Consider the following 27,683-nt stretch of genomic DNA (forward strand, 5'->3'; position numbering starts at 1 on the left):
GTGTGTTCTGTCTTGATGCAAATGCTGGACCCCCAGTGCCCCCTGCAGGGAGACCACACTTACCCATCAGGCTCAGACAAAATGCATCATGGGTAACGAAGCGAATGTGCTGTAAATAATGGCTGCCATTCACCCCTTAGCACCAAAACCGCCATACAAACAAAGAACACACACACACACGACTCTTACACTAAACTCTCTCTACAACAAACGCACACACACTACACTGACACACTTTACTCTCACCCTACTTTCACACACTGCTCTCACACACATCATTCCCACTCTTTACTCTCACACTTTACACACTTTTATGCTTTACTCTGATACACTCCCTTCACACTTTCTACTCACACACTTTACACTCACACATTTTATTCATTCATTCATTCATTGTCTGTAACCACTTATCCAGTTCAGGGTTGCGGTGGGTCCAGAGCCTACTTGGAATGACTGGGAGCAAGGGAAGAACACACTCTGGAGGGGGCACCAGTCCTTCACAGGGCATCACATGTTTTACTCTCACACAATTCACAGTCAACACACACACTTCATACTTGCACACTGTTCTCACACTACTTTCACACACTTGTTTCTCACGTACTTTACACTCACAGTCTTACACACTTCAGTTACATTCTTTACTTTTACACATTTTACTCTCACACATTTACAATCACACACTTTACAACGTCACAGGCTCACAGTGGACCATGGGGTATCACCTTTATTAAGTCTGATGGAGACTTAGAGAGGCAAAGTGGGGCACCCTACAGCTGCACATGCGCAAATAAGTGTGCGAGGGCACAAGTGTGAGTATTGGGACCAGGATACTATACACTTGAACTCTACTCAACTTTAAACTCTCACACCTCACATACTACACTATACACCCTTTACTTACACACACTACATTACACTTCTTTCACACACTTTACACTCAATAATGTTTACTTATACACACTTTACCCTTTCACACCTGAAATTCACACACCGTTTTCCCACATTTCTAACTCAGATACTCTCATACACTACAAGTGTTGTGAGGGTTACTTTTAAAGTCATGCCCTAAAATGTATTTTATAAGTATTTTGTTACATTATTCAATATTAGTAATGTATTCTAAATACTTCAAAATACTTCAACATTTTCTTACATTTTAAAGCAGTGTGAATGCAGCAATTACACTTTGCTTTCTTCAGAAGGATATTCTGCGGTGTTCTTCTACTGTAGCGAATAGCTGAATGTATTAAAGATTTCCTGGATGAATATAAAATTACTTTCAAAGAATTAAAGACTATAAGAGTATGTAAACACAAAAGATATTCAAAGAATTGCCTGGTAAAAAAGTAAAAACACACAATACTCCCTTGATTGTTTCCATGTTAGAAGTGAAACATTTTAGACAAACATAAAATATTCTGTTTGTATCAAATGTACGGTTACTACACATATTTACAACACAATTTAACATGAATCAGAGGGTTGAAATATGAACTGTTACACAATTTAATGTGGAATGAAGCATGGATTTTGGAACTTTAGCTAGAACATGTTCTTTTCTACTTTTCAATTCTAGCCAGACAAAAAAAAATAAAATAAAACTTATTTCAGGACACTACTAATTGTCACGCCCTCGTCCCGTCTGGTCTGTTTTCTCAGCACATGGCTTTGTTTTGTTGTTGTTCTAGTCCCGCCTTTGTTCCGCCTCCTTGTTCGTCTCCTAGGTGCGTCTCATCTGTGTTTTGTATTTAAGTCCCCTTCCCTCACTTCCTGTTGTCGTTCATTTGTTCTTTGTACTGTTTCTATCCATGTTGCTCTCACTGTGTTTCCAGTCGCTCCATTTGTTAATATCCCTAGTCATGTTGTTTCTGGTTCTCATTCCTAGTCTTGTTCTTCCCTTGCTTCATGTTTGGCCTCGAGTTTGTTTGTGTTTGTTTTGTTAATTTCTTGTTAATAAAGTCTGTGTTATTAGCGTGTGTGTCCGCATTCGTCAGTCCGCCCAGCTCACAGTAACACTAATAGTGTTTAAGGGAAGAACATACGTTGGAACTACTTTTCTCTTTTTTGCCTGTATGTGATTTTAATGCTGTTTTTAATATATGAAATAAGAGTGGTTTGAAATATAATCAACTGTGTAAGTAAAACAATCACTCAAACTATGACTCCAGAAGTGGAAGATGAGGAGAAAGAGGCTGAAGCAAGAGGCTGTGATTTCTTACTAGAAGCGCCATGCCTAGAACCACACAGCACCAAAACAATATAAATAAATATATATTTATATATTTATATAGAGAGAATTCCAGAACACCCTCCTTTCATGACTTTCCTTTGGACAACATAAATTCTTGAGGTTATTCATATTTTCCCTCCTGTTGCCATTAGCAGGGATTTCTCCTGCATTTCAAAGCTGTAATTCTCTTTTCTGCCAGCTGGTGTGACAAATATTCGCTTGATCCAATCTCCCGTCATTCAGACTTGCTAGATTTAACACACACCAAAACTGTTGCTACCACATTTGCGCTGCTGCCCGATTTGGACTGTGCACGCGCAGAACATCATGCTTTTGAATACTTTACTGATACATTACATTATACTGATTATAACTGTATAATACTAATATATATTATAATGTACTGATACATACATTATCATTTTTTTCTTCGAGCATAATTGTAAATAGGCACTCACACATTGTGCTTTAATTTAATTGCTTTCACACATTTTTTTCTCACACACTTTACACTCACATATTTCACTTTACTCTCACAGCATATTAACAAAATTTGCACATTTACTCTCAGAAAAACATTACTTTGAAACACTATATACTTAAATACGTCTCATATAATTTACACCTGTAAAATATAATGATACACACTACACTTGCACACTGGCAAATCATTCAAGGTGGTTGTGAGTTGTGAGCAGAACTGGGACAAATTCTGCTTTGCCAAAGTACTCTCTCCCTTTAACAACATGAATACATTGTACAAATGTTATTGTAAAACTGTCTACTGAGCAAAGTGATGCTGAGTGTGCATCTGCACAGCTATTCTGTTTAACCATAACATTACACAAAGACAGGCTGATTCATTAGGAATATCAAAGCCCCTATGCCAGAGAGCAAAAAGTTCGCTCAATACATTACTGTGAATGAGTGTACCAAATTCCCTACAAAGAAAAAACATAATAATGATAATGATAATAATAATAATAATCATCATCATCATCATCATCGTCATCATCATCATATAATAATATGTATTTTTCTAGATACAACTGGCTCCCAGTAATGTTTATTTACAGTATAGGTGCTTGAATTATTGATGTCACAATTGTTACCTTTAAAATGTCAGTTCCTGTCACAAATTGCTCATGTCACTTGAATATTATTTGAATATGACGAAAAAATCTTCACGTTTTTTAGTTTCATATTAACAGAAAATAGGCTTTCCATGTTCAAAAATGGCCAAGAACTGACTGGATTTTGTATGTTAATATCACTATGGCAAGTAAAATATTGCTTTTCCTCCTAAATTCAGCATGTTTAAAGAATGACCCCAAAAAACACATCAATCTTCATATAGATTATATAAAATATTCTAAGAATGTGAAGAATGGCACAGGCCTGCAGTGGAACATGGATAAATTGTCTTCACGAAAGTCTGATGGGGACTTAGAGGGGCACAGCTTTGCACCCCATACAGCATGTGCAAACAAGGAATGTAAGGGTGGAAGTGTGAGTAATGGTACAGAGGGATACTTTGGACGTATTCTGAGTTTGGTTCAATTTTGAAGAGAGTTTGAGATTCTTTCATATGCAAAATATACTGATAAATATAGATATGAGATATGTAGCCTTAAAATGTAGTCTCAGTTTGTGTTTCTAAAAATAATATAGTGCAAATATCGTCTGAATAATTACGCACACACACACACACACGTGTGTGGGTGTGGGTGTGTACAACAGAGATCTTGACCACAACAGTACAAAGTTTACATCAGAAGTTTATCGTGCTATCACAACAAATAATATTATCACTTAAATAAGTTTATCCCAAAGACGTTTGCCTTGAGACAAACTGCCATGTCCTGAGGTGATAAATAATAAATTATTTTATTTTAAGAAGTCCTCGCGTCTCAGAGTCAAAGTCATGCTCTCGGCCCTCATTAGCATCTCCCTCAGCAGAGCCCGGGCCGGGATTACACTCTTTTTGTCCTTGTCAATCATGGCAGTGTGTGTGTGTGTGAGGGGACTGTGGGGAGTGTGTGTGTCAGACGACATTACACTCGCACACGCAGCGCTAAAAGCTAGCTTTTTAACATAACAAAAACCCAGCGATGCATTATTAAAGACGATCAGCACCGATTTGAGTGAAGATGTTGAGTGTGGAGCTCAGCATGAATAAAGCATTAAAATAATAAAATAATACACCAGTCTCCATCACACTCACACTCACACACACACACACACACACACACACACTCGTGTGGTCCAGGTGGTCCCTTTGCTCTGCCTACTCTCAGCTGATTCTCAGTAATTGGCAGAAGTGGAATGTGAGCTGAGTGTATGTGAGTGTGTGTTTTTGTGTGTAAATGTGTGTGACCTTGGTCATTTTTTTTTACTGAACTGGCCTTCACTACCACACTGAAAAAAATGACACATTCTCCTCTGAATTTCACTTTTTTTTACATGAATGAAATACTAATATTTCAATCAATAAAAGACATGGGAATATGAAGGAAAAGATGCTTAATACTTCAAAATAAAAACTTTACTGTACCTACCTAAACTGAACTGTATTGAAAAGTACTGAAGAGTACTGAAATGAATCGTACTACAGTGGAATACTGAACTAAATTGTACTAAACTGTTTCAAACTAAACTGAACTGAACTGTACTAAACAGTACTGAACTAAACAGTACTGTAATGAATTTATTTTGTGCTTAAATGTTTTAAATATACTGAACTCAGCTGCACTATACTGGACTTAACTGCACTTTACTGAAATAAAATGTAGAAGTGAACTGTACTGAACTGTCCTCTAATAAACTATATTAAAATAACTGAACTGTACTGAATCGAACTGAACTATACTGTGGCATACTGAACTGTCCTGTACTTAAATGAATTAAAATAAAGTGTACTGCACTGAATTATACTGAGGTGTATTGAAATGAATTCTACTGTACTGAGCTAAACTTAATTCTGTAATGCACTTCACTACACTGTACTTAACTGCTGTGCTTTACTGTACTGTATGTTACTGAATTGTACTGAGCTTTATTAAACTGCACTTTACTGTAATGAAATTAAATATACTGTATTTTGAATTGTAACGAATTGTGTTGAAACATACAAAACCATATTGAACCAAGAAATGGCGTACTCCACTGTACTACTGTACTAATTTACTGTACTGCATTTTACTTTTTGGAACTTTATTGTAATATATGTCACTTTGTCTAATGTCATTTTTTAAATATGTGTTTGTTTTTCCACTGTATTGTAGTCAGAAATTCAACTCAATTCATCCTCAATTCAACTTTTACACCTGCTTAAAACAAACAAACAGGCATGTTGGATATCACTATATTCAACTGCAGCTGATTTATTTAATAAAAGCTAATAACAGTGAGTGAAAGTTCTGTTTTATCTGTTAATTCTCACTGAGTATATTTATGTAAATGTGAGTCGCTCTTTGTCTTCCAGTGTAGCGCTAAAAGCAAACAGACTGAGTGTGTGTGTGTGTAAGAGAGAGTCCGGTTGCATTTGTGCCAGTGTGTGTGAATCTTTGTGCGTGTGTGTGTGTGTGTGTTTTGAGTGAGTGAGTGAGTGAGTGTGTGAAGAGTCTCTGGGCCACTCAAAGTAAAAAAAAGGCTCTGAGTGTTAGCGTTAGCGTTAGCACTAAAAGCCCAGTGGCTGCGTCTCCATGGTGACTGAAACAGTGCAGTCCAGCTCTGACCTCTAACCCCTGACCCACGGCGCTCTGACACGATCAATACGGCGAGATCGGAGAGAGAGAGTGTTTTAAAAGCAGTAAACACACACACATACACACACTTCCATGAATAGAGGCTCCATTTCACTCATCTACACAACTGACTCCGACACCTCTCTTTCACTCCTTCACTTTCTTTCCATCTTTTCTGTTCTATGAACTCCTGACTGCAGCTTTCTCTCCATTTAACACCCCCCCACACACAAACACACACTAGGGTCAGAAGTCACCGGGACATATACACACACACTCTCAGAGTAAAGGCAGAAATCAAACAGTGAATTACACCGGACTGAGTATCACTAACTACAGGGAAACTCACTCACAGAGATAGAGATACAAGGATCAGCCATAAGATTATGACCACCTCCTTGTTTCTACATTCACTGTCCTTTCTCCCAGCTCCACTGACCATACATGAACATTTTGTAGTTCTATAATTACTACAGTCCATCTGTTGCTCTGCATACATTTATACATTTTAACCCTCTATTAACCCTGCTCTTTAAAGGTCAGTACCCCCAGCGGATCAACACAGAGCAGGTATGATTTGGTTGGTGGATCATTTGTTGTGCTGATATGAGTGGATCAGACACAGCAGTTCTGCTGGAGTTTGTTGGTCAAAATGAAGATGGTATATATGATTGTGGTGTCAATGTATAAAAAAAGTTATCCTGTTAATCACAACAAAATTCTTTGAATTTATTCATTATTAAGCACAACATAAAAACACATAAAACAAGTTCTCACAGCAGCTTTGTGTGTGCGTGTGTGTGTGAGAGAGAGAGAGATAGAGAGAGAGAGAAATAAAGAGAGAGAGAGAAACAAGAAGTGGAGTGAGAGTTACTAGAGCGATTGTTATAAGATTTAATACATATTTCAGCCTCAATAAACCTTCTGAAATAAAAATATGTCACTAAAATCACATAATATGTCACTAGGCTCTTTAAAATGGGTGAATTATAAGAGGAAGTAATGTCTGATTTTGGTAAAATGCTTAATTTGTGTAAAAATAACACAAAAACATACTAAACACATACCCTAACATTCCAAAGATCATGGGAGATTTGGGACAACAATGTGGTGTTTTGGGAAGGCACACACCTATATAAAATGTGTGGTGTTATCTTGTGAATGTGGCTGAACATAGCGCTCATGGCAAGGTGAAGTCAATAATCAGAGTTGAAAGAAGGCAGGATAGATGATGCCAGAGCTATGGGACATTTTGTTTCTGACGTTGTGCGGCCATTTAAAGTCCCTGGATCCACAGGTTTCAGGTGTGTACTGGGAATAACCCATAAAAGGAATTACCACCCAGAACGGACAGTGTGCACCGTGGTGCTTAATGATCATGACCAGCGACGTCTGGCTAGAATTGTCTATGCGAGTACACAAGTGACACTTGCAGAATCTACATCCATATTCTAAGCAGGGGGTCCCAACGGCATATCCCACAGGTCAGTGCAGCATTCTTTGGGCGCAGAAGAACCACCAGAGTGCCTCTGTTAACACCATGACACAGGGTATCACCTGGGCTTGTGAGCTTGTTGCTAACTGCACCCTAGAGGAGTGGCCACATGAAGCTAATCACAGTACATATTGTTTCAGGTGAAGGTAGGATTTGTTTGTGGGGCACTCAGGACCTCACACTGTATGTGTGTGTGTATTATATATATATTCCAACATATGAAGTTTCTGTGTTGTTAATTAAAAACTAATTTAAAGATTTTCTGAAGGTGTGGGCGTGTGTGTGTATGTGCATTGTGTGTATTAGAGTGTGTGTGATTGTTACTGTCAGGTCATACTGTGCTTGGTTGGGTGCAGTGAAGCTACGATCTGATCTGAATTAATTCAGCTTCACTGATTCACACACACACACACATACACATACACACACACACACACAAACCTTACTCTTTCTCTGTTTCACACACACACAGATACAAAAACACATTGTTATATCACTTACTGTGATACACACACACCACTTTTTCTGATACACTCACACGCTCCCTTTTACACACACACACACACACACACACACACACACACACACACACACACTTCAAAATTGTACTCACAAGTTAAAACTGTAAATTTACAGGAGAAGGATTTTTGGAGCAAATATTTTTGGGGCATTTCTAATGGTTCATTCATCATAAAATTTTCTCACAAATTGATACATGACAGCGATGATCTATGTGAATGAGTGTGTAGTTGAGTGAAAGAGCAAGTTGCAAAGCAGTTCATGAGGTGCTTTGAATTTATGAAGATAATTAACCAAAGATAATTAAAAAAAATAAAAAATATATAAATATTCTGCTTTATTTGTTGGATCTGATGCTCAGAGGGGGTTCTAACACTGGCTCTTATGGTGATCTAATGGGTTCTGAGTGTGTTCTGATGTTGTACTAATGGTTCTGATTGTGTTTTGATGGTTCTAATTGTTGTAAAAGGTTGGTCCTGTTAAAGTGTGAAGCTGAAACTGAAACCTGTTTCAAAGGAAATACACAGAGACGTCTGTCTGAAAGTGTGTGTCACATTTCAGCAAGTCTGATACTAATCTAATACACACACACACACACACACATAGACACACACACACACACACACACAGACACACACACATTGTCATTTATCGTAGTGTGAGAAAGTGAGTGAGAGTTGCTGCAGATCAGATTAATAGATAAATCACCTCTTATGAGGACATCACACACACATACACACACACACACAAAACAGACAAATGTGTCATGCTGGGAAAGCTAAAGGCTAATAGCTAAAGCTCATTGCTGGGCTCAAGTTTCTCGTGATGAAATCAGACCTTTATGTAGAATCAGAGACTGCAGGTGGCAGCGCAGGTTTCTTTTTAAAGAAAATTATGTTAATTGTAATTTATATTGACTCAAGAATTTTGCATTTGCCAATAAATTAAATGTTTTTTTACATTTATATTTTTCCATTCATTGATTTTCTTTCTTCTTTGTGCGTGATGATTGTGTGAAAATAAGGCTTTAGGTCTTAACATGTCTTAGTTAAAATAAATGAATTCATAAGTCAATAAATAATCTCCAATCCCAGTGTATATTTGGGTTAGCCCAGGTTTGTGTATTCAGGACGATACACAATAGAATATTACAGTAATGTAATTAATGAGCAATTCATATGTAATTAAATTTGCATTTATGTTTTTTCATGATTTTATTCTGTACAAAACATTTATTGCATAATCATTTTACATCAATTACATCAGAACGAAATGTACAATTTTTGGCCGAGTGTGTTAATCAATTTCACGTGCACACACACACACACACACACAAACACATGCACGCGTGCACACAGTCAATCCCTCACCCCCTTCCCCGTGGACCATGTCCAGCCCCCACTAGCCCCCTCCCTCCGGCCCTCCCCCCGGCCCTCCTCCTCCCCCTCCGCTGGGTCCTAATGGATTTTTTTCAGGGTAAAGTCCTGAGTCCCGCGGCTGCTCTGAGATTCTGTTTGAAAACTCTTTCTTTACTTCGTCTCTCACTCTGGCCTCAGGCGACGGCCTTCAGAGATCACACTGTTTATTAATATAAACATCTCCTCACGCCGCAGAAATACAGAGCACCAGCCAAACACTCACCTCTCACACTCTGATACAAAACCCTGCTTTAATATTCACAACCACTAATAACATCACAGCTCCTGAAGTACACTACATTAACACACACCCACTTAGTCAAATACCAGTAGAGCAACGGATCTGTTTCTCAGACGCTTCCATCTCTCAACTTATCGACTCCTTACACACACACATACACTCTTCTCCCAGAGGTTTACAGCTTGCAGAGAACATACCTGAGTTTACAACTCATCACTTTTATAAAAAAAAAAGGCAAACGAAAGCAGGGTTTAGCCAAACTGAGAAACACTGTGTGTATATATGTATAGAGCATAAAGTATTTGTATATTTTGTGTGTGTGTGTGTGTGTGTGTGTGTGTGTGTGTGGTGTAGTTGTCATTTTGGATGAAGGGGAAGTGGTGTGTTGGTAATGTGAGCATGTTAGCGTTAGCGGCGGTGTTGAGCAGCCGGTTCTCTGATGTTCTCTGATCGGTTCTGTCAGGTTCTTCTGCTCCGCCGCTTACCGCCTGCCGTTTGGACTGGTTCCAGCCTCCAGCAGATCACCACACATCTGTTACACACACACACACACACACACACACAGGACGCAGACTTTTACACTCCAAATGTTTCTGTCGTTCGGCCTGAAGCAAGAATGATCATCTGCCGGAGAGGGAATGAGAGGGGGTGGGGAGGGGAGGTGGAGGGTGGGAGGGTTCCTATTTGGTTCCGTTGCTCTAAAAATTTCAGTGAAAAACAACATTCATTAATAACTTTATAATGCTGAGTTTAATTAACTGATTTAGGTCTGAGAGTCTGGGCGACTGGAGGTCTTAAAGTCTGGGACTCTGAGAGACAGGACTGTGAGAATCCAGATTCAGAGGGTCTCACAATCTGGTAGTGAGTGGGAGTTTCAAGGTGTGAGAGTCTGAGGGTCTGAGAGTCTTGGCTTCTTGGATTTGTGTGTGTGTGTGTGTGTGTGTGTGTGCGAATGTGTATGTGGGTGTGGATGGTGTGTGTGTGTGTGTGTGTGCATATGTGCAAATGATGTGTGTGATGATTGTAGTAGTATGTGTGTTTGGACTGTGTACATGTAAGGATGTGTGGACAGAGTGTGTGTGTGTGTGCGCGTGTATGAGTGCGTGTGTGTCGATGTGATTTTAGAGAAGTTTCTGTTTAAATGGAGAAATGGAGATAAACGCTGATGGAGGCTCCAATCATGTTATAGCCTGAAAAATGATGATTTGAAATTTTATGAAATTTTGAAATGATCCCAAACGCAGTGCACTTCAAAAGTGACATCGAAAAGCTTTGATACAAAGCATATATATTTTAAGCAGATAATATTTGATTTAAGTGCCTTTAGCATCATGTAAACAACACCGCTGTGGCCGGAGCACTCTTTGATCTGTATGTTTAGCCTTTGATCTGTCTGCGAGAGTGAAAAATACATTTCCAGGGGGTTTCAGACCCTCACTGGGGTGACCCCACACACACACACACAGGCACACAAACACACACACCACACATCGCCCCAAACCCCTCCTGCAAACCTTAGCATGTGAGAATTAGGGAAATGTGTTTACACTCCTAAACGCCCAACATATTTCCAAAATCACTGTGAAATAATAACACATTTAATAACACACTTTAACTGAAATAATCCCTGAGACCGTCAGCTCCATAACGCACACATACACATCTTGTAAAGAGTGTGTCATACTCACTTATTCACAGAGGAAATAAACACTGCAGCACTGTAAAATATTTCTGGAGCTCTGTGAGTGTGTTTCTGTGTGTGTGTTGGGGGATGAACACGGTGAGTCCATCAGGAAGGTCATCTCTGTACAAACCTCAAACTCCCTGCTTCAAAAACTCAACAACCACACTCAGGACCCCCACACACACTTTGCTCTGTGTTCCACATTCACAGAGAGAGTTCAGAGTGAGATGTGTGTGTGTGTGTACTGGTGTGTATTGATTGTGTTATGTGTGTGTATTTGTGAGTGTGTGTGCATTCACTGTGTATACTAGTGTGTGTGTGTTGTACAAGTGTGTACTGATTGCTGAACCCTCAGGTGGTCATTATTAATATCAGACTGAGTTTTTTATTTAAAGAAAAATCAGCATGACCACGTCCGATCACATTAACCTGCAGCAGATGGGCGTCAAAATAAATCTGATCAGCTCAGTGAGGTATTGATCCAAGCTCACACTCACTAACACACACTGAAATTATTACAGGTTAATTTAGTAACAAACAAACACATGACCATTATTTCACTTCCACAGAACTAGCTCACAGTCACTGTTGTGTAGTATTATTGTAATGTATTGTCTTTTATTGATTTGTATTCTGATTGGAACTTATTTACAGGTCATGCCTGAAAGTCTCAGTGATTTAACTGTGCCCTGATTATGATCTGGTTGTGTCCAGATTATGCCGTGTGTGTGTGTGTGTGTTTTGCAGGTGAAATGAAAGCATTAAACCAACTGAAATAAATAAGAGCTCCAAATCGTGGATGTACAAGTTTAATAATGGGTAAAAAAAGGGTATAAAATTAATAATGAGGGTAAAGGGGAATTGTGGGCTTGTCTTGACAGAGATTATAAATCTACACAAACTGCTGCATTGCTACTATAGCAGCATAAAATGTTGGGGGAAAAAACTATGTGAAAACCAAGAAAATATCAAAAAAAGCAAAAACATATAATAACATCTATGAGTGAGAGAGAACGAGAGAGAGAGAGAGAGAGAGAGACAGAGAGAGAGAGTGAGTGAGAGAGAGAGAGAGAGAGAGAGAGAGAGAGATGTTCCTCAGAGAACTCGGCCCAAGCTCACTGGACGTCTGAAACATTAATGCTAACTCTGGATTAGCAATGCCATCACAGACGTTACACACACACATACACACACACACACACTCTCTCTCTCTCTCTCTATTGATTTTCCTTCAGCTCAGCCAGAGGAAGGGAAGCTGAGGCAGACTGCTCCACCGAGACACAAATACAAACACACACACACACACACACACACACACACACACTTACATTTACACATGCACACACTCAGTGTTTCACACACATACAATCACACAAAATACTTTTTTTGTTTGTTTTTTACAGTATGTTTTCTTAGATACATGAGTCAGCTGAGCATCATGTGTTTGACAGTGTAACTCAACACTAACATTTCACAATGAAGTTGATTGTGAATCAAAATTGTAACTCCTCGTGATGGAGGTTATTTAACACTGGTATAATTCAACAAGAGATGGCTCCTGCCAAATCTATAAGGGGGTCAATAGTTATGATTGGTCATTGGTTTAATTAAGAGTCAGTCATCTTAACAAATGGCACGTAACAATTTAACAAATTAATCAGGGAACTAACATCGAAGACTTTAATTTCAATGATCACCTCATATAGAAATACCAAAAGAAACCATTAGATTCGTAAAGCTAAAATCATACAGTTCTCTTTATCTACATACTGTACAGTGTTTGTGGATAGCTATCTGCAGGAGATCATTATAAAGATCTTCTTAAATAAAGTTACTTTGCCTCTACAGCGACTGAACAATCAACTGTGGTCATAAACAAATAAATTATCATTTAGTTGCCTTCAAATACTTTGAAGAGTGCAGCTTTATCATTGACTCCTATAAAATTCTATACACTTTTCACACTTCTCTCTTCAGATAACATTTTATTTTAGGAGCAGGAGTTCCAGATTAACAAGTATTGTGAAGTTAATGGTAGCCGTACTGACCAGATCACTACCTGCATTCTACACACCTCTGGTTGCTCCATTTATCCATGCAGGGTTCTGCCTGAAATCAATCAGTGCCCTATTCACTATATACTTCACTACATAGTGAGCAATGTAGGAAATAAGGTAGGAGGCCATTTGGAACATGCTTCACTTTGTGTATGATGAAAGCATGTTGGGGCAAGCCCTCACAGAACCTAGAGGCAATGAACTGAAGGCTCTGCAACCCACCGCCCATGAATTCTAAACCAAAGCTCTTCATGATGGAGCTGACCCTAAATCAGACACTATTAAAAAACATTAAGAAGTTAGGTCCTTTTTTCAGAGTTTGGGTCAGTGAATGTGTGTGTGGGTGTATGCTGGTTTCTGTGAAATGTCAGGACAGAGTTCCAGAAAACACACTCACTGAGGTCAAGGATAGGGTTAGGGTTAGGGTTTGGGTTAGGTGTGGTATTAATTAGCTACATTTATCTTTGTGTCTATGGACAGTCATGTATAGTGGAACCAACATGTATATGTGTGTGTGTGTGTATGTTTAAATCATCCAGATGTTTTCCATGATGGCTAAGAGAACATGTGTAATTAGTGGCTTTGTATGTGTTTAATGTGTGTTTGGTGTGTATTGATTGTATGTTTGATGTGTGACTGTAGGTTTTGTGTGTATTATGTATGCTTGGTGTGTTTGTTGTTAGCAGGGCCTCGTGTGCCGACTCGGTCTCTAAGCCCTGATCTGTATAATGGCTGAACCAGCCGTGACTCGCTTTCTGTTTGTGTGTGTGTGTGTGTGTGTGTGGGGGGGGGGGGGCTGAATGATCTTGCCGTTCTATGCTGCTGCTGCTGCATGTTTCACTCCTGACTGAAAGCATATGCTGCACACAATCGAGACAGTGTTAGCCTGTGTGTGTGTGTGTGTGTGTGTGTTTCCGACACATCTGGCAGTGCTCGGCCTCCTCCAGGTGAATCCCTTGAGACGAAGCCTGTGGCATCTGCGCAGTGGCAGGAAGTGTGTGTGAATCTGTGCAGAATTCTGTCCGCACACGTTTTAACACAAACACACACACACACGTACACACACGAATGGTGGGACGGTTGTGTGATTAAATAGAATGCTGTATATTACTGCTTACTGAACTTCAATTGTAAGTTTGATTTTTACTCTTAATGTGTGGCCATTTAGATATTTATCTTAAGTTAAAAATATAATCAATAAAAATGTTAAATTTCAGAATAAATAAAAAAGCTGTTAAAGTGAATTTAGTAAATGTCAAATACTTAAGCGTTGTGTCCTAAGGCAGGTTTATATTTCGGCTTAGAAGTATGTATTTGAAGAAGTATGTATCTGCAGAGCTATGTGTCAAGTAAATGCTGATTGGCTATTTGCTAGCTACAGTCAGCAGACCCAAACACAACTTAACATGAAAAACCAAACATCGCCCAAACAAAGGAGACGTTTGGGGATCGTTAATCAGAGCTACAGCATGAAATTGGATTTTCAATTTAAAGGGATCCTCAATTTAAAACTTAACCTGTGTAAATCTGTACATTACCCTTTATTGTCCTGCTTACATTCAATCAATTCATGTTTCTTATTCGCTGCTTGGTTTTAGACATTCCGTACATTCTGGTGTGGACGATGCCCCCTAGTGCTCATGTTCACGTTGGGAAAAACCCTTTACTATGAATTGATTTAGCTCCATACTGTCCACCATTTTCACTTTGAACTGAACTTCCTCTGAAAATGTATTCAAAGAGTAAACTAAAATTCAGCTAAAATTCACTTAAAAGTCCTTTACCTCTGAATTTATAAAGAAAAGAATATTCCAATTTAACAGATGAGATTAATAAACACACAGGTTTCTTTTCAATACAGGGCCATTCCATACACTTCCAATCATTTTACAGAGACTTATCCACATTATACATATATACATATTACTAGCTTAACCCTAACCCTAACGTTAACCCTAAATGTACCCTAACCTTGACCCTAATCCTAAAAACATATGTTTGTATCATGTCTTCACCTTAAAACGCCATAATTTACGTTGTGGATAACAGCTTATGAATGTTAAATTGAATAATCTATATCCATCACCCAAACTTAATATTACCTGTTGCTAAACGTTAATAACTATTTCATCATAGAGATCTTTCATTATATACATATTAATTTAAAGATGCATGATGAAAACATGATAAAATAAACATTAATTTAAAATACATAATATACACTGTCACCATCAAGGTTGCATATTCATACTGTTAATTAGGGAACATAACTGTACCTTATTCTATTATAATAGTGTGATTTTGTATGCCAGGACTTATATTACGTTCTTTTATTTGACACCGTTCTATAATGAAAGATTACAAATATTCACGTCTGCTTCTGGAGAAGAGAATGTAATGTGCCTTTAGGGAACACAACTGGACTTTAACACCACAGTTGTACCTTTAATAGTACATTTACACGTTTTGTTCTGAGAGTGTATAATGAGATAAAAAAAATATTTCTAAAGGTTAAATAAAAATTCAATGAATGGGGCTAACATTGTCTCTCTAATAATATTAATAACAAGAAGAAGAAAAAGAAAATGTAATCTATATTGAACTCTAATGACAGTGTCAGCTACACACACACACCCTCATTCATGTTCATTGGTGTGTGTGTGTGTGTGTGTGTGTGTGTGTGTGAGTGTGTGTTTAGAGCGCTGGCTGATCTTCAGCAAGCCCCAACACACACTCCAGCCTGAGGCATTGCATACCTCTCCCTCAGACAGACACAGACACACACACACACACACACACACACACACACACACACACACACACATTCACAGAATCATTGCAGATCCTCAGATCAATCTTTACCTATATTTACACCTGTACAGATAATTACTCTCCCACTCTTATACACACAGCTGTATACATGAGGGAGGTGGGCGACGGTGTATATGTGTGTATGTGTGTGATGGTGATCTGGGCACTGAGGACCTGTACTCATTCAGCAAAGCATCTATCTCTAATCCACACCAAACCACCCAAAAACTTTTACTGAGATCATACAACCTTCAAAAACACTGAAACTCTGCCCCAGTAGTTTTCACTCCAGTGTCCAGAAACCTGAGGTATTCTCAACTGCAGCTTCATTGGTTCCTCAGTCAGAAAACTCTCTCTCTCTCTCTCTTTCTCTCTCTCTCTCTCTCTCTCTCACACACACACACATAATTCTGCAATAAGAACAAAGAACAGAAGCGATTAGGTCCGGCTCAGACAGGGCTGTGTAAAAATTGTGTCTAAACAAATTACACAATTCACACAAATTAACATGAAATCACAGTTTTATCACTTTACTGTTCAGGCATGTTACAGGTGTGATTATTCATTATATTAAATCCTGCAATGTATATACGCACACCACCCTATAGAGAATGTGTGTGTGTGTGTGTGTGTGTGTGTGTGTGTGTGTGTGAGAGGAGGAGTGTATGCCTCTTGGGTCATGCGTTTGTCATTGGGACCTTTGACCTCTCAGGCCAAGGTGGCAGCAGGAATGCAGGAGTGTTTACACTGAAACTGATCGACTCCAGCTGCACACACACACACACACACACACACTTGCAGTTTTGTCTCCATGGTTTCAGAGGACATTGCATTGACTTACATTGCATTGACTTACAACTATTACTAGCCCAATGCTAACCCTAACCCTAAACCTTACACTCAATACAGGTTTTAATAATTTACTTTAAAAAACAACTGAACGCTATTTGTTGTGGGATCATGCTTTATGACAAGTCTGTGAGTGTGTAAATATATTTTGGTCCCCACAATGCTATGTTGCTGTATGTCTGTACCACACACTCTCTCTCTCTCTCTTTCTTTTTCTCACACACACACCCACAGTCTCTCATTCATTCACATACCATACACACATGTAAACTCAAACACACACCACTACACACTTCCACAGTCCCATACATTTTCACACACATTCCACCCCCGTGTGTGTGTGTGTGTTAGAAATTTTTCCATTGATTTTTTAAAAGGCCCATTACACTGTTGTAATACTTCTAAAGAGACCAAGCACACAACCACAACTTCACACACACACACACACACACACAGGTATATTACCATAAAAGCAAGCTACCTAATGTGGAGGATCAATAACAGAGCAGAGCTCAGACAAACACACAGACACACACAGCTTGTGGCATCTCTCAATTCGCACAAAGCACTGCATGAGAAATGCAGGATCTCAAATATATACATGTCGAAAACTTTTCAAATGTATTGTCTTTAACTATATCAGAGATTTTATTTCTAAATACACTTTCTAAGTACACTTCAAATCCTTTCCAAAATTAAACACTGCATTTACAGCTATACATTGTGTACAATAACTCACTTACTACACTTCTTACAATCGAATTGCATTTGGGCTTTTATACACTTCTGTGCTCAATCGAAACCACTGATAAATACTTTTTATTGAATATTATAGTCTGAGTTGGATTAATAACCTTATATATATGCCTTTATGAACTGACTCCTAATTGCCCAATAAATCTGACTCATACACCACTAAATTGATCAATTCCTTTTATCGATGCTGGCGTGTTATTTTGACAGATATATATTACAAAATATTATTCGTCCTCACTGCAAACTGAAACCTACAACGAGACTAAGTCAGAGCGCAAAAACAGCACAAAGCATGGATTCATTTCACAAAAACTAATGTTATTTGTAGCGTCTGTTAAATGATGCTATCAAATACAGAATCATATCAATATTTTGAAGGAATTCTATATATGTGCAAACCTAAGCATAAGTGCCAGTGATTTCCAAATGAGTTCCAAATGTTCTACTAAAAAAGCGCCACAGGAAAGCTTACCAGACTTTCTCTTTGACCAAGAAAACCTACATGAAAACCTCCTTTCATCAATTTCAAGCCTTGTCCATCCATTCATTCATTCATTATCTGTAAGCGCTTATCCAATTCAGGGTCGCGGTGGGTCCAGAGCCTACCTGGAATCATTGGGCGCAAGGCGGGAATACACCCTGGAGGGGACGCCAGTCCTACACAGGGCAACACAGACACACACACACATTCACACCTACGGACACTTTGGAGTCACCAATCCACCTACCAACGTGTGTTTTTGGACTGTGGGAGGAAACCGGAACACCCGGAGGAAACCCACACGGACACAGGGAGAACACACCAACTCCTCACAGACAGTCACCCGGAGCGGGAATCAAACTCACAACCTCCAGGCCCCTGGAGCTGTGTGACTGCGATACTACCTGCTGCGGCACCGTGCCGCCCGCCTTGTCCATCCATGTCTTGAAATTCCTGAAGACATAGTATTCTTTTTTCTGTTTTAAGAGATTTTTGCACAGTAGAGATGCCTTTAACAACGTTCCATTCCACCTTAAATGACCTTATATTCAGGAGCATGTACAGTTTATTTTTCTGTTTTCATATTTGCAGTTTGGATTTTTCCATCCACTTTAAATGATGCAGAAATAATAAATAAAGATTTTCATAAATCTTTCCTAATTTACAACTTTGGGATTTTGTCTTCCACTTTAAATGTTTAAACTTTCGTTAGGCAGATAACCTAGATTCAGAGATAATACAACATTCATTCATTAATTCATTATCTGTAACCGCTTATCCAATTCAGGGTCGCGGTGGGTCCAGAGCCTACCTGGAATCATTGGGCGCAAGGCGGGAATACACCCTGGAGGGGACGCCAGTCCTACACAGGGCAACACAGACACACACACACATTCACACCTACGGACACTTTGGAGTCACCAATCCACCTACCAACGTGTGTTTTTGGACTGTGGGAGGAAACCGGAACACCCGGAGGAAACCCACACGGACACAGGGAGAACACACCAACTCCTCACAGACAGTCACCCGGAGCGGGAATCAAACTCACAACCTCCAGGCCCCTGGAGCTGTGTGACTGCGATACTACCTGCTGCGGCACCGTGCCGCCCGCCTTGTCCATCCATGTCTTGAAATTCCTGAAGACATAGTATTCTTTTTTCTGTTTTAAGAGATTTTTGCACAGTAGAGATGCCTTTAACAACGTTCCATTCCACCTTAAATGACCTTATATTCAGGAGCATGTACAGTTTATTTTTCTGTTTTCATATTTGCAGTTTGGATTTTTCCATCCACTTTAAATGATGCAGAAATAATAAATAAAGATTTTCATAAATCTTTCCTAATTTACAACTTTGGGATTTTGTCTTCCACTTTAAATGTTTAAACTTTCGTTAGGCAGATAACCTAGATTCAGAGATAATACAACATTCATTCATTAATTCATTATCTGTAACCGCTTATCCAGTTCAGGGTCGCGGTGGGTCCAGAGCCTACCCTGAATCACTGGACGAAAGGCGGGAATACACCCTGGAGGGGGCGCCAGTCCTTCACAGGGCAACACACACACTCACACCTATGGACACTTCACCTACCAACAGGTGTTTTTGGACTGTGGGAGGAAACCGGAGCACACGGAGGAAACCCATGCGGACACGGGGAGAACACGATAATACAACAGCTGTTTTTTTTTTTTTTTATCCCACACAGAAAATTGAATTTATAAGCGAGCCAATAAAATAATGACTCATAAGCAGAACTGGAATTGGAATCATTAAAATCGTATTAATTTCTATCGCTACACACAACACACATGACCGGTACTGCACACTGATACAAATGTTACAGAACAGAACATATTCTAAATAGTATTGAAACACACGTGGAGATAAAAAAAAAGCATTAAAGAAAATAATAATAATAATAAGAAGAAGAAGAAGAAGAAGCTTGTTCTGCATTCATTTGGTCTTATGCTATGATGATGTGCAGTCTGTCTAAAATGGCACATAGGATACGTTCACATTACGAACCGCATTAACCCATTCTGATTTCTTTGTTCAATGTTCATAAATGTATGTATAATGTGAAACAATCTGTTTCTGAAACAGCATGAACAAACACACTCATATGCTTATGTGGCTCTGTCATGAATGTGTTCCCAAGCCCTGTGTAGAGCACAATGTAGGTCCTTAAATAACAGCTTCTACACCCAAGTACTGTGCGATATATCTAACACAAATCCATTTATATTCAGCTCTGAACCTCATGGCTCCTTTTCTACAATTCAGCACATTACTTTGGTGCAGAAGCTGTAGTTTCATCTGCCATGCTGTGCACTATGAAGGAAACAGAGCCATTTGAGACACGGTCTGCCTGTCACTGCTGGCTAATGATGACAAGGCAACATTTCCTCCCAGTTATGTAGTGCAGTTTCTGCAGAGCTGAGCCCAGAGCAGCAACCACCAGTTTGGATGGGAACCAAGAAAACGTTATCAGCATGGGATGTTGCGGGGTTGCACATGTCACTGTGACTGTATTCAATGCCAGTGATAAATGGATATAGTCACGACAGGGTCATTGTTTATTTTTTGTTTACAACAGGTTTAGATCTGTATGAATTTTTTGAGTTCTAAACCATCCTGAGTAACTTGTGAACTACACAGAAAAGAAGTTAACAAGCCTTGTGTTTTATTTCATATTATTTACTTATATAACACTCTGTAAATGACTCTGTCCAGCTCCACAGCATGATAACGCTTTATTTGAGGGTCTAGCTCCTTCTGGAGTTTCTTTAGCTCATCCATGGTTTCAGCTGGGAACAAACGTTTCTGGTTTATCAACCAATTTATGTTGGCGGAAATGCACTAAATGATTGATTTAGGTTTGAGAACGGAAACTTTTCCTCGTTTGTGGAAAAGTGCTAAAAGCTTTAATCTTAAAGTAAGAATAATACCTACTTTTCATTTAAGGCAAAAAATAATAGATGAGTCAGCTTGGATATCTTTGATAATAAGCACCACATAGCACTCCCATGTAGAACAATTCCGGAATGTGTAAATGTAAATAATAGCTCCACACGTGGTGTGGTCACTAAAAGAGAGTGAGTGAGTGAGTGAGTGAGTTACAAGCCAATTCCCTGAGGTGCTTCACATTTATAAATGTGAATATGTGGGCTGTACTACAAGTACAACAAGTACAAGTACTACAAGTACAAAACGTACAAATAACTGTTGCAGCTACTGAGCTTAGGCTGAACTCCCCATCCACTCAGTGTCCACCCATATGTCCACACACACACACACACACACACACACACACACACATACACATACAGACACAGACACACACACACACACACACACACACACACACAAACACCACACACAGACCACACAAACAAATGCTTACACACAAAATACAAAAACTATTTTGTTACAGAATAAATTGATGGTGTATTGGAGTGTGTATCAGTTTAAAAGTGTGTGGTGTAAAGTCATAGAGACATGAGTCAGTACTTTTACTGGACATCATCACTGCCCTCCACACACACTCACACACGCACATGATTGGTGATTCTAGTTGAGTTTTCAAGAATAGCTTGGTCTGATATAACACCACTGTATGTGTGTGTGTGGTAAGGGGATGGTGCGGCTGCAGAGGTGTGGGATGGAGGAATGTTGGGGCGTAAAATAAGTGCAAGTGTGTGTAAACGTGTGTAAGTGTGTGTTAATGTGTGTAAGTGTGTGTAAATGTGTGACTGTTTTGACCCATCGCTCTTGGAAGCAGTATTTTTAGCTCAGAGTGTGAGAGTGAGCTCTTCTGCTCTGTGTGTATGTGTGTGTGTGTGTGTGAAGTGCTCTCTGTGGACACAGTGCTTTTACTCGCCTCGTTTGTATTAAAACGATCCTCATTAAAGCTCCATGAGTGCACAGAGCTTTATTTAACCATTAAATTAACAGTGATTCCATTATCACACTTTCAGAACACACTTCAATTTCAGAACCAGTTCAGAACTTACTATCATCTTCATAACAATCTGTAAATTCAGAGTTTTAGATCTTACATTTTTCCCAAAGCTTCCAGTTCTGTCCTTAAACCTTTCTCGCTCAAAAACTAAACTACTTAAGGCATCGATAACTAATAAAGCCCAAATTAACAATTTAACACATCATGTTAACTGAAGTGGGAACACATGCCCTACATTCAGCTAACTCTAAACAAACACAACAAACTCAGAACTAACACTACACTAATTCAGAACTATTGCTACAACTAACGCTACACTAACTCAAAACTAACACTACACTAACTCAGAACTAACACTACACTAACTCAAAACTAAGACTACAACTAACACTACAGTAACTCAGAACTAACACTACACTAACTCAGAATTAACACTACAACTAACACTACACTAACTCAAAACTAACACTACAACTAACTCAAAACTAACACTACACTAACTCAGAACTAACAATACACTAACTCAGAACTAACACTAAACTAACACTACACTAACTTAGAACTTACACTACAACTAACACTACACTAACTCAAAACTAACACTACACTAACTCAGAACTAATACTACAACACTATACTAACTCAAAACTAACACTACACTATCTGAGAACTAATACTACAACACTACACTAACTCAAAACTAACACTACACTAACTCAGAACTAATACTACAACACTATACTAACTCAAAACTAACACTACACTATCTGAGAACTAATACTACAACACTGCACTAATTGAAAACTAACACTACACTAACTCAGAACTAACACTACAACTAACACTGTACTAACTCAAAACTAACACTACACTAACTCAGAACTAATACTACAACTAACTCAGAACTATCACTACACTAACTCAGAACTCACACTACACTAACACATAACTAACACTTCAAATAACACTACACTAACTCAAAACTTACACTACACTAAATCAGAACTAACACTACACCTACTCAAAACTAACACTACACTAACTCAGAAATAATACTACAACACTACATTAACTCAAAATTAACACTACACTAACTCAAAACTAACACTACACTAACTGAGAACTAATACTACAACACTACACTAACTCAAAACTAACACTACACTAACTCAGAACTAACACTACAATTAACACTGCACTAACTCAAAACTAACACTACACTAACTCAGAACTAATACTACAACTAACTCAGAACTAATACTACAACTAACTCAGAACTATCACTACACTAACTCAGAACTCACACTACACAAACACAGAACTAATACTACAACTAACTCAGGACTAGCACTACTCTAATACAGAAATAATACTACAACTAACTCAGGACTAACACTACACTAACTCAAAATTAACACTACAACAAACTAAAAACTAACAGTACAACTAAATAAAAATAAAAAACTCAATAGTTAATATTACAAAAACTCATGCTATACAGGCACTGCCCCATGCCTAAACCATGCAGAACATTTCTTGTTTGAGAAGGCTTCTAAATTTGGGATGGAACCCTCATTTTGTACGCTGCATGTCTGAAAGGACAACTCCATTATATGTCCAGCCCTGATTATCCAGTTCATATGTGAAAACAGCTTTACAGTACACTAAGAAAAACTAACTCTAAAAGGCCCGTCAACACAGATCCATATATGTTTTTAAAAACTGAGATTTTCCTCGCTGCATTAGCATGCTAGTCCAGTGAGAGTCATAGTACCTCTTAAAGAGCGACATAAGCACACCTCAAATTATTTAATCCCAAATCACTCCATATATTCATATGTTGGATTCTGAACTCTAGTCCTATCTCTATGCATACATTGAAGATTTAAGACGTATGTACTTCACTATATACGGAATGAGGAGCTATTTGATTCAGACAGACACGCTGTGTGATGTCAGTGTTTCCAAAAAGTTCAGTTTTTCACCATTCACACAAAAACTGTAACAATCTTAAAAATGTTTTTTTTAGACATCCATTTCTGTGTGGACAGGGTCTAAAATGCACAGCTAAAAACTTATTCAATCTAACACTACCCCAATACAAACTCAGTGTTATTTTACCCTCTACTTCTCATATTCATTTAGATTGGAAGGTACACTTACACATTAGAGAGAGAGAGAGAGAGTTACAGTCTTAAGGGAATCTTTTCGAAGTGATCTTCCATCCAGCAGCTTCTCTAAGCAGAGTTTTCTGGATTTTTTACGGAGCTCTCCTGAGTGACTTAATCAAATCCGCTTTTACAAATAAAGCTTTGATGTTCTGTGACTGATACAGATTTAAGTGAATATCTCAAGGTTCATTATTCACACATTAATAGTTACAGCTATGCCATTTCATTTGACAGCATCTTTTTAGCATGAGATTCTGGAGGGCAAAAACATCAGCCACACAATTTTGTGTGTAATCTCTCTCTCTGTGAACCTGCTCAGACTCGCACTGGATTAAACGCCACGCCTAATGATGTTACCTCAGAAAGTGCACTGCTTTTCATGTAAATACTTTAACCAGCTGCTGTTAAATCCTCAACTCATTAAGTGTTCATTATTTCTGAAAGAAGAGTGAGAATATCAATGTTTTTTTTACGGTTTCTCCCCAAATATTTATGTAATTTTTATTTCAGTTACAATAAAAATCTAATAGTTTTTCTATAAATCTTTAATATTGTTAGTATTATTTTAAATTGGGTCATGAACTAATGTGCAGCACAGCGGTGCTTCAGATAGTGTCACTGCCACACAGCGCCAGGATCTGGGGGGTCCCAGGTTCAATCCCTGCCTCGGGTCATGTTCTATGAGGAGTTTATGTAGCTTTCTTTCGGGTACCCCCTCTTTCCTCCCGCAATCCAAAAAACACATGTTGGTAGGTGGATTGGCTGTGTGAAATGGTCCACAGGTGTGAGTGTGTGAAACTGTCCACAGTAGTCATTGTGTAAGTGACTGGGTGAGTGTGTGATGCCTTATGGTGTACTGGCGCCCTGTCCAGGGTGTGTTCCCGCCTTGACATCAATGATTCAGTGTATGCTCCTGACCTACTGCAACACTGATTAGGAAAAAGCCATTGAAGAAGATGAAAGAATGAATGGCACCACAAAAATCTCTATTCCTTTCCTTTCTTTCTCTAAACTCCCTTGTTTATAAAATGCTGTTAGCTACACTGCCCTTCCATCTGTGTAACTGGACAACCACTCTGTGAGCATCCTGGGTTTACAGCTTTCTGCTGCTAAGATCTCTGAGGTTTAACCTCATTCTGCCCACTTCTCTTCCTCATTTCTTCCCTCTGTACTTACTGCATATGCCGCAAGTCACAGCCTTGCCTAACCTCTAACTTCAACGCCAAGCTGCCCTTCCTGCTGTAGCCAGGTTCAGCTGCCCCAGAATTACTTAATTATATTTGTGTTTTACATCCTTGCAATGGCTTGCTTTCTCATTACTCACCTTCTCTCTGCAACTGCACAGCTGCAAATATTTTGACAAGAAGGACATCTTTAATTTTGTCTTCTTTCCACAACTCCCTGTATCTTTCCATCAATAGCCTGGATTTCTAGCTCAGCAATGATCACTTTAATGGTGCATGGTACCTACTCTACGCGATTGGTTTTCCACTACAGCATTCCACCAACCCCCGCCCTGAAATGTAGCTGGTGACATCAGAAAAACACTGTCTCTAAGAGGAACTATGAAGCTTTGGAAACTACTACCTTGGTGAAGGTAAGGTTAAGCATTGTTTTTGGGAGTTGTTGTTTTTAGGAATGAACACAGATTAGCCGCACATGAGTCCAGACCCGTGAGTAGAGTTCTGTTGTTCCTTGTTGCACTCACTGTCCAGCTCAATGCAAGGAGTGTTTGTATCTCTAAATATCACAGCGTAGTTATACAAGCTGCACTTTTGGTCACATAAAAAAATGTAAAGTCTCTAGACAAATCTCTTAGGTCAATCAGTGCTTAGCGTCACGTTTAGTTCCTACTCAACTCGCATGGAATCCCAAACGAGCAGGGACTAAAGAAGTACTCGGATCCAAGGGGTCGAGTCGAGTAGGAAACATGCAGAAGAGAAGCACCATAAACAGGCCCAGAAAGTTTTAAGTGCAGTCCCTCCACACACTATATACAGTGAAAAATTTCCAAGCAGTTCCAAAGTGGCACACCCTAACCTTACCTTTAAAAAAATGTCCAACATTTATATCAACTCATATTTTTTCAGTTAGCTTTCCACCGTAAGAGTCTCTAGGCTCCAAAAGAGCCTTTTCACTAAACTCATCGTGCCACAAAAAACAACCTTTCAGGTGAACTTCCATCTAAAAAAACTCCAGAACCACTTTCTTCATCATGCAGCCCTTTCATAACTCAGATATTTTCCTGTTACCTGCAAGAACACCATTCAAGACACTTCCCAACTGCTCTCTTTAGAACTCAGAGACTTATTCCAATATACTTTACTTTCTTGAGATTCTCAGAATATCAAAATCACCAACATCTCTAACCCTTGCTACGATCCCTGTCTCGCACACACTGATCACACAAATCACATAAACACCAATTAGTTTGGAAAGCCACATTTCTCTCGAAACTGACATTCTCTTGTTGTGTGTCATTATACCATAGACCCTCACAAAATACTCTCAGAACTTCCTGATCACACTGTTCAACATCCTAAGTGAGTTTGGATGTATACCTTCAGAAAAGTTTACATTTCCAGCCTAAGTTCTACATGATATTCTGCCAGGTCTCATCCTTGCTTAGAGAATTACAAATGGGACATTTGAAGAAAAGTCTAAAACACTCTCCCTTCCACTTCATGTCACATCATAATCTCCCCTGTTTCTCTGTGGTGCTCTATATTGTCTCAGCTCTATAAATGGGTTCTGATCCAATTGAGGTTTTAAGGGCTGGTGTTTCCGTGCATGTGTCAGACCTGACTTAGTCACACACACTCATCATACACCCACCTCATTCACCTCATTAATTCATTATCAAGGCTTCTGTGATCTGAATTCAGAGGTATAAACTTGAAAACACTAAACCCTGCAGAGCTGTGGCCCAGAAGAGTCTGAGTCTGACATTGTTCCAGGGTGTAGAACTATGGGCTAATTTAGGGAGTTCCTTTCCTCATAAATGATCCCTTCCATCAGCCATAAACTGAAGGTGTGGTCTGTGCTTAGAAACACAGGGATATTATAAAGCTGTTACGATCACATGACATTTATTTGAAATTTATATGAAATTTCAATACTTTAACAATGCCCTTCGTCAAATCTGTAAACAAGTAAATGTGAAAGAAAATGAAGAGACGGAGAAATGACAGATTTACTGGTTTTCAAAAACCTGCCACGCGCGCACACACACACACACGGTGCAACTTGTTGAGAC

General features: G+C 38.9%; 1 long non-coding RNA gene across 1 annotated transcript in view; it reads right to left on the reverse strand.

Moving 5' to 3' along the window:
- Window positions 1-10,049: 10,049 nt before the first annotated feature.
- Window positions 10,050-27,683, reverse strand: part of LOC136709626 (uncharacterized) — a 35,069-nt gene continuing 17,435 nt past the window's right edge. The window contains exon 4 of the long non-coding RNA XR_010804512.1: window positions 10,050-10,184. This is a non-coding gene — a long non-coding RNA (uncharacterized lncRNA). The remainder of the gene's footprint in view (window positions 10,185-27,683) is intronic.

The sequence above is a fragment of the Hoplias malabaricus genome, chromosome 11, assembly GCF_029633855.1.
Source record: "Hoplias malabaricus isolate fHopMal1 chromosome 11, fHopMal1.hap1, whole genome shotgun sequence".
Lineage (NCBI taxonomy): Eukaryota > Metazoa > Chordata > Actinopteri > Characiformes > Erythrinidae > Hoplias > Hoplias malabaricus.